Source organism: Nipponia nippon, unplaced genomic scaffold, assembly GCF_047370975.1.
Source record: "Nipponia nippon isolate SJK-2023a ecotype South Korea unplaced genomic scaffold, ASM4737097v1 scaffold_8, whole genome shotgun sequence".
Classification (NCBI taxonomy): Eukaryota; Metazoa; Chordata; class Aves; order Pelecaniformes; family Threskiornithidae; genus Nipponia; species Nipponia nippon.
In genome coordinates, this window is record NW_028262402.1 from 27,011,832 (window position 1) to 27,017,754 (window position 5,923).

Genomic DNA, 5,923 nt, shown 5'->3' on the forward strand with positions numbered 1-5,923 from the left:
AATGTTTGCAAGGACTGAGCTAACCAAAGATATCTGCATAGTGTTAGCACTACAGATCTACGCAGAAGTTCGTAGAGATCTTCTTTGGAAGATAAAATTATCTTTTTCTTTTTTAAGCATAAGGGTTTCTGAGGTAAAATCACTCTGACATTTAAAATTTCAATCCAGTAAGGCATGTGTTTCATTTTAAGTGCAGTTCACCTAAAGGCTACCCTCGACTTAGGAAGTAAGTACACACTTAGTTGGATCAGTACCTGCACACTGATGCCACAAGGCACAGCCAGCTGAAACCTCACTGCAGTTGTCCTCAACAGAAAGCAGAGTTCACAAGTTTTTCCAGATCTCAGAAAGATCAATTAAAGAACTTTCATCTTAAATAAGGGAAGTAAGAGCAGATGGGGTTTGAGAAAAAGTTAGATAATCAAAGTAATTTAACTGAAAAAGTAAATGAAATAAGCTAGAGAACTACACAGATGCACTCCCTATGACTGGTCTTGCATAAAAATATTTTGCAAGGGATTAAGGCTTCAATCTAACCCGAACACTAGCACTACTTTACCAGTAGTCATCTAGCCAGACAGTGGCTGAGTTTCCAGGAAATAATCAGGTATTAATTATGGCAACGTGTACGGATCGATACCATTACACTGCTGAAGAGAGACAGCCCCTGCTAACACGGAGATAAGAACCTCAACGTGGTCTACAAAAAGGATGGTGCAAATGACTCAAAATCACATAGAAAACAAAAGGAGAGTATTGGGTTAATTCTAGTTTACCCAGCCACGTGCCCTGTCCCATCAGAAAACAGTGCCTCTGTCCTGGCTCTTTTCAGATCAAAGTTTTCACTTTCTTGAGAAAAAAAAACAAGGAACCAGGACCTTGATGTCATTTTTTCCCCTCCCCTGCTGCCATCACCCAAAAGAGAACTCATTCAATGACAAACAAACTGACAATAAGTATACAAAATGAAAAAAGAGTCTGTGAGGAATCTGCGGTTTATGAATAGCACCACTATCCACAGTGCATCTGGCATTATGAAAACATTATGGATTCAAAACAGTAAAATCTGTTCATGAACAACTAGAGAACAGAAGAAAAATGAGAGGCTACCATTTGTCATCTGCACTTTGCTTTACCGATAACATGTCATTTAGTGGGTCTTATGCTCGTATCATACTCCAGTATTTCCAGTTTTTACAGGAAGAGGAAATTACACAGGCTTGTATGACATGTTTTGTTGATTGCCTACTCTTCAGACAAAGGTAGGAGTATGGCACCATGGCAGCCTCAGGCATTTTAAATCCTGGAAGCAATGGTCCTGCACTCCCCTCCTGGCCCATCTTCTGACTTCCTCTTCTGCACTGGCTCTGTGTGGTAAGCCAGTGCAGGAAGAAAACCTGGGAAAAATGTATGTATTTTAGTGGTGGCAGTAGTACAATTTTTTAGCCTAGTCACCTCTCAGTTCATCATGCACAAGAAGAGGGGCTAAAAAGCACAGAGGGGCAGGTGAGAAACATGACAGCCCAGACACGGACAGGCTTAAACTGCTCTGGACTTGTACTCTCAGCTGTATTAGCACAACTGAGAAGGTGACTGGCGTGGGGCACATGAACTGCTGGTTTTGGCCAACAAATTCCACAGCTGCACCTCTAGAGGTCCTGTGATTTTCCCCAAGTAACATAGAAAATCTGAGCTAAAGTGAGAATGGACATCCCCATGCCTAGACACTTCCTCATTACACCTTTTTTTACAAAAAAAAAACCACCCCAAAACCCGAAAATCCCTTACTTTCTTCTGCATGATTCTCTTGCTTAAAAGACTAATGCATACATCAGTGCTACTCCAGACACTAAGTTACACATTGAAAATGTCAGTGGACTATGGACAAGACAGATCCACAAAGAAATAAGTGTTAATGGAACACAAGCACTGCTGCCTTGGAAAATACCTAAAGAAGCATATATGATTGTAAGATTGAAAATTAGGAAGCAAATAGAATGCTTCCAACAACTGCAGTATTACAAACTGAATTCTGAAGTGTGTTCCATTGAGTTTCCCGAATCACATGAAGATGCCCAACATCTTTCTTCAACTTTCTTAGAAGATCTGACTGGACAACTTTAGCTCCCTCTTAAAGAATATTTGTCTACAGGAACATTTAAAACACAAGCTGCAGTTTCATTCTCTTTGAAGGGATGAATGGTATCCTGAGTAAGGTTAGAGCGAAAGCTTTTTTGGCCTCCAGTAATGAAAACAAAGCACAGAAAGCCCTAGTATTCTACCACTCCTTTTGCAGAAAGCCAGCCTTACCATGCCATTTTCTGTGTCACAACACTATGTCAGCATAAGCATGAACATCACTCCTTGCCTGAATTCCTCACTTTTCTGACTGATGTTTCTCAAAAACAAGTCACACCCCTATATTTGACTGCAGGATCACAGAGCAGAGGTAGGCTCATTGCATAGATGTGGAAGAGTAACACATACAGTGATTCCTAATGTGATTGTGTTCTGAGTGAGTATTCATTTCTGCATGTGTGAAAAAGCTGCTGGATATTAAAGATGCACCTCAAAATCTCATGAATTTGAGTAGAACTGGGTTAATGTTAAGAAGAATCACCCCTCAACACAATTATCCAACATCCCTTACTTTCTTATGCATAATTCTCTTGCTTAAAAGACTCTGTTTTAAATTTTGTGTTACTTAATTGGATATCACGCAACTTTTCAGGAAACACCAAATTTTCCTAAATCTGAAAAAAGTGGAACCATTTACATAAAAAGAATTTAATTTTTTAAAAAAATTCTAAACACACATTTAGAACTCAGTTTATGCATAAGTAGAGGAGACACATTCAAATCTTAGTAAGATATTCTATTATTTATGCCCATTTTAGGGTCTTCCATGTTAAAAGGATTTCAAACTATTTAAAATAAGTGCCACCGTATGTTGGATCACTACATGGTGTCAAAAAATAACAAGAACAGTGGCCAAAAAAAGAAATTACTTTTGGATTTGGTCTCCTAATGGAGAGCAAAAAGACTGTCTTCACAGAAGTAAAATAGAGGTGTGAAAAATATAATAAAGTTAAATTAATATTTATAATAAGAATAATGCACTGAAAGGAAGATCTGACAGTTCTGATAGGTGAATCATGATAACATTTAGCCCCTTGGCAAGATGCTTATAAACCCAATTAAATTGTACCTATCCTAACCACTTGTTCCCATTTTACAAATACTCAGTTTAAAGGTACAAACTAATTACAGAACTCAGCTTAAGGTTATCACTTGTCTAGAAAGGATGCAAAATTTTCCTTAGAGGAAAGCTAGGATGGGAGCTGAAATTATCTTCTGTCAGTGGAGGCTGTCTCTGTTTCTGGTGTTGAGATAACGATACTCAGCCTTACTAAGGCGCAATAGTTCAGAGCTAACAAAACAATAGCTGGCGCATCAATCATATTTTGCACAATAAACACAATTCTTTCTTACATTGCAAGCCAGGTGGACTGCTTCAACAGCTTAACCAACAGAAGGAAACAATACCAAAAAATATTTGGAGAAGTCTGATATATATTGTTCGCAGCACTGAATCACAAAAACAAGGCAGTTCATTACAGTGGGTTCAATACAGACACTGTGGTCCATGAAGCCCATATGTTAGGAACTATTTGAGGCTCACAGCACACCCCAGTCAAATACCATGTTAGAGGGATGAGACCAGCTTTTGTTTAACAGTGAATTTCAGTCACAGGATGGTAGGAGTATAGCTAAAATACTGATAAACAAATGTTAGTCTCATTTCCGTAACACTGAAGCTTGTATAATTATTTTGCTTATTTCCACCTTGACGATTGCACTCTGTATGAGCAATCAGGAATCAGCTGTGCTTCCTGTGTATTAATTAATTTTCAGGAAATACTACAAGCAAATTTTCATATCAGAACCATACAGTAAATCTTAGCTTCAATGTTTTATTCATCACCCTTGCCTAGCGCTTTCACTTGTGTCTGTAGGAAAGCATCTGTCTGTCATACAGATTGTAAGAAAGAATATTTCCCTAAATTACAAAATTCCTTCATTTCTGCCAGCAAAACAAGGGGATAAATTCTTTCCCAGATTAAAAAACGTAGTTGCCATTAGTCTTAGTGGGAAAGTCTCAGTCACAGTCTCTTTCCTCACTACCACTGGGCTTCCTTTACAGAAACTTGCTTTCAGAAAGTTCTTGTCAAAACAAGTGGCGATAACACAGGCAGATACAGGGTGGCCTTAGAAACTGAGCAAGACGCAGCATAGCTCCTTTATTAGGCATCATGCAGAATGAGCTGCCCAAAAGCAACAAATACCCTGGGAAAGGACGTTAAAATGACTTGAGAGCATTTTGCAACCTTCTGATTCTCTGCTATTCTCTAGGGACTAACAAGGACTTCTCGTAAATTAGTCCTTGTTCTTCTCAAAAATTACAGCAGCACCCCCATGCTGCTCTAACTGCAGGTTGTCAGATCAGAGTGGAGCCTGCTTTTGACATACATTCCCAACTCCCAACCCCACCTCTGGCTCACCCCAAATATTAATAGATGGGGTCCCCCCATAAACTGCCTTACAACGACACTTGACAGTCTTGACACAGGCTCCTTCATGCTGCCCTGAGCCTTCCAATCAGCACATTCAAGCCCAGAGGAATTTACTCTTTCTTTCCATACTTTTTTAGCAACTACATCCCTGAACAGATGGCCAAGAATAATTCACCTATATCAGACTGGCAAACTTTATCACTGACACTACATTGTCAGTGGTGGCAGACAGGTCAAGAACTGAAGCATTCGTTAACTATTCACTCTAATGATCAGGTATGTTGGGAAGCAGCATAGGGAAGCCTACACTAATATACCTCGTTAAATATAAGCTAACCAAAATCTTTCAGTAGGCTCAGCATTCTGGTCAGTATCTTCGAAATACCCCAAACTAATTCTGATTGATTACATAAACAGAATTTAAGCACCTAGTATTAAATCACAGGCCCAGCTTCATAATAGTATCTGATACTTTGGTGGATATGGATAAAACAACGCTCAGATTAAAAGCAGCATAAAAATAAATAGAAAACAATCCATAGCTTTCATGTGTGTGTAAGAGTCCTATTTACAATAGCTATCTGCTGTTTTCTGGAAAAAGCAGCAATAGCTGTAATATGCGAAAACCTGTTAACCCTGTTAACAGCCTCTTTATTGCAAGTGCTCCAACTTCCACTTAGAAGCAAGACAAAGCTCTTATTAAGGTAATTGTCTGTCTCATATCTGATCTCAAGGAGTGCTCTGCTCATTTCCCTGCCAGGATCTAGTGTTAATAGGGTGCTAGTTATTTTCGTTTATTAGCAGAGCTGAGTTCTGAATATCTTAAAAAGAACTCTTGTAAGCTCAAATCACTTCTTTCTTACCTGTAAGTGCACGTTTTTTTTGACACTCCTACAAATGTAGCCTCATGAAAGCTGGCAACAGGATACGAAGGAGGAATGAATCCTGTTCTGCCACAGAGGCACTCTACTCTACCCGAATACAAAACTTACGGATCAGCTAATACCTTAGTATCAAAATTACCTCGTGAGGATAAGAAAAAGTATTTTCTATTTTAAAAGACAAACTGAATGCAAAGACCGTCCAAAGGCTGCCTAGTGAAAAACTGATTGCTGAATATGTCAGTCAGTGATAAGAGCTCACCAAAAATAGCTCCACTATAAAATAATTTTAGTTAGCTGGGCTACTCCAAAACCCATTTTCTATAAGAGAGTAAGGCTTGGTACAGTCCAGGTTTCTGTTTGATTCAGAGCATACCTAAAAGAACCGCAAGCAGTGGCAGCAGTCTGGCTCAGGTCCACATCACTGGGGGAAGAAAAGGAAGCCCAGTATCTTTAAGTATTTAGATA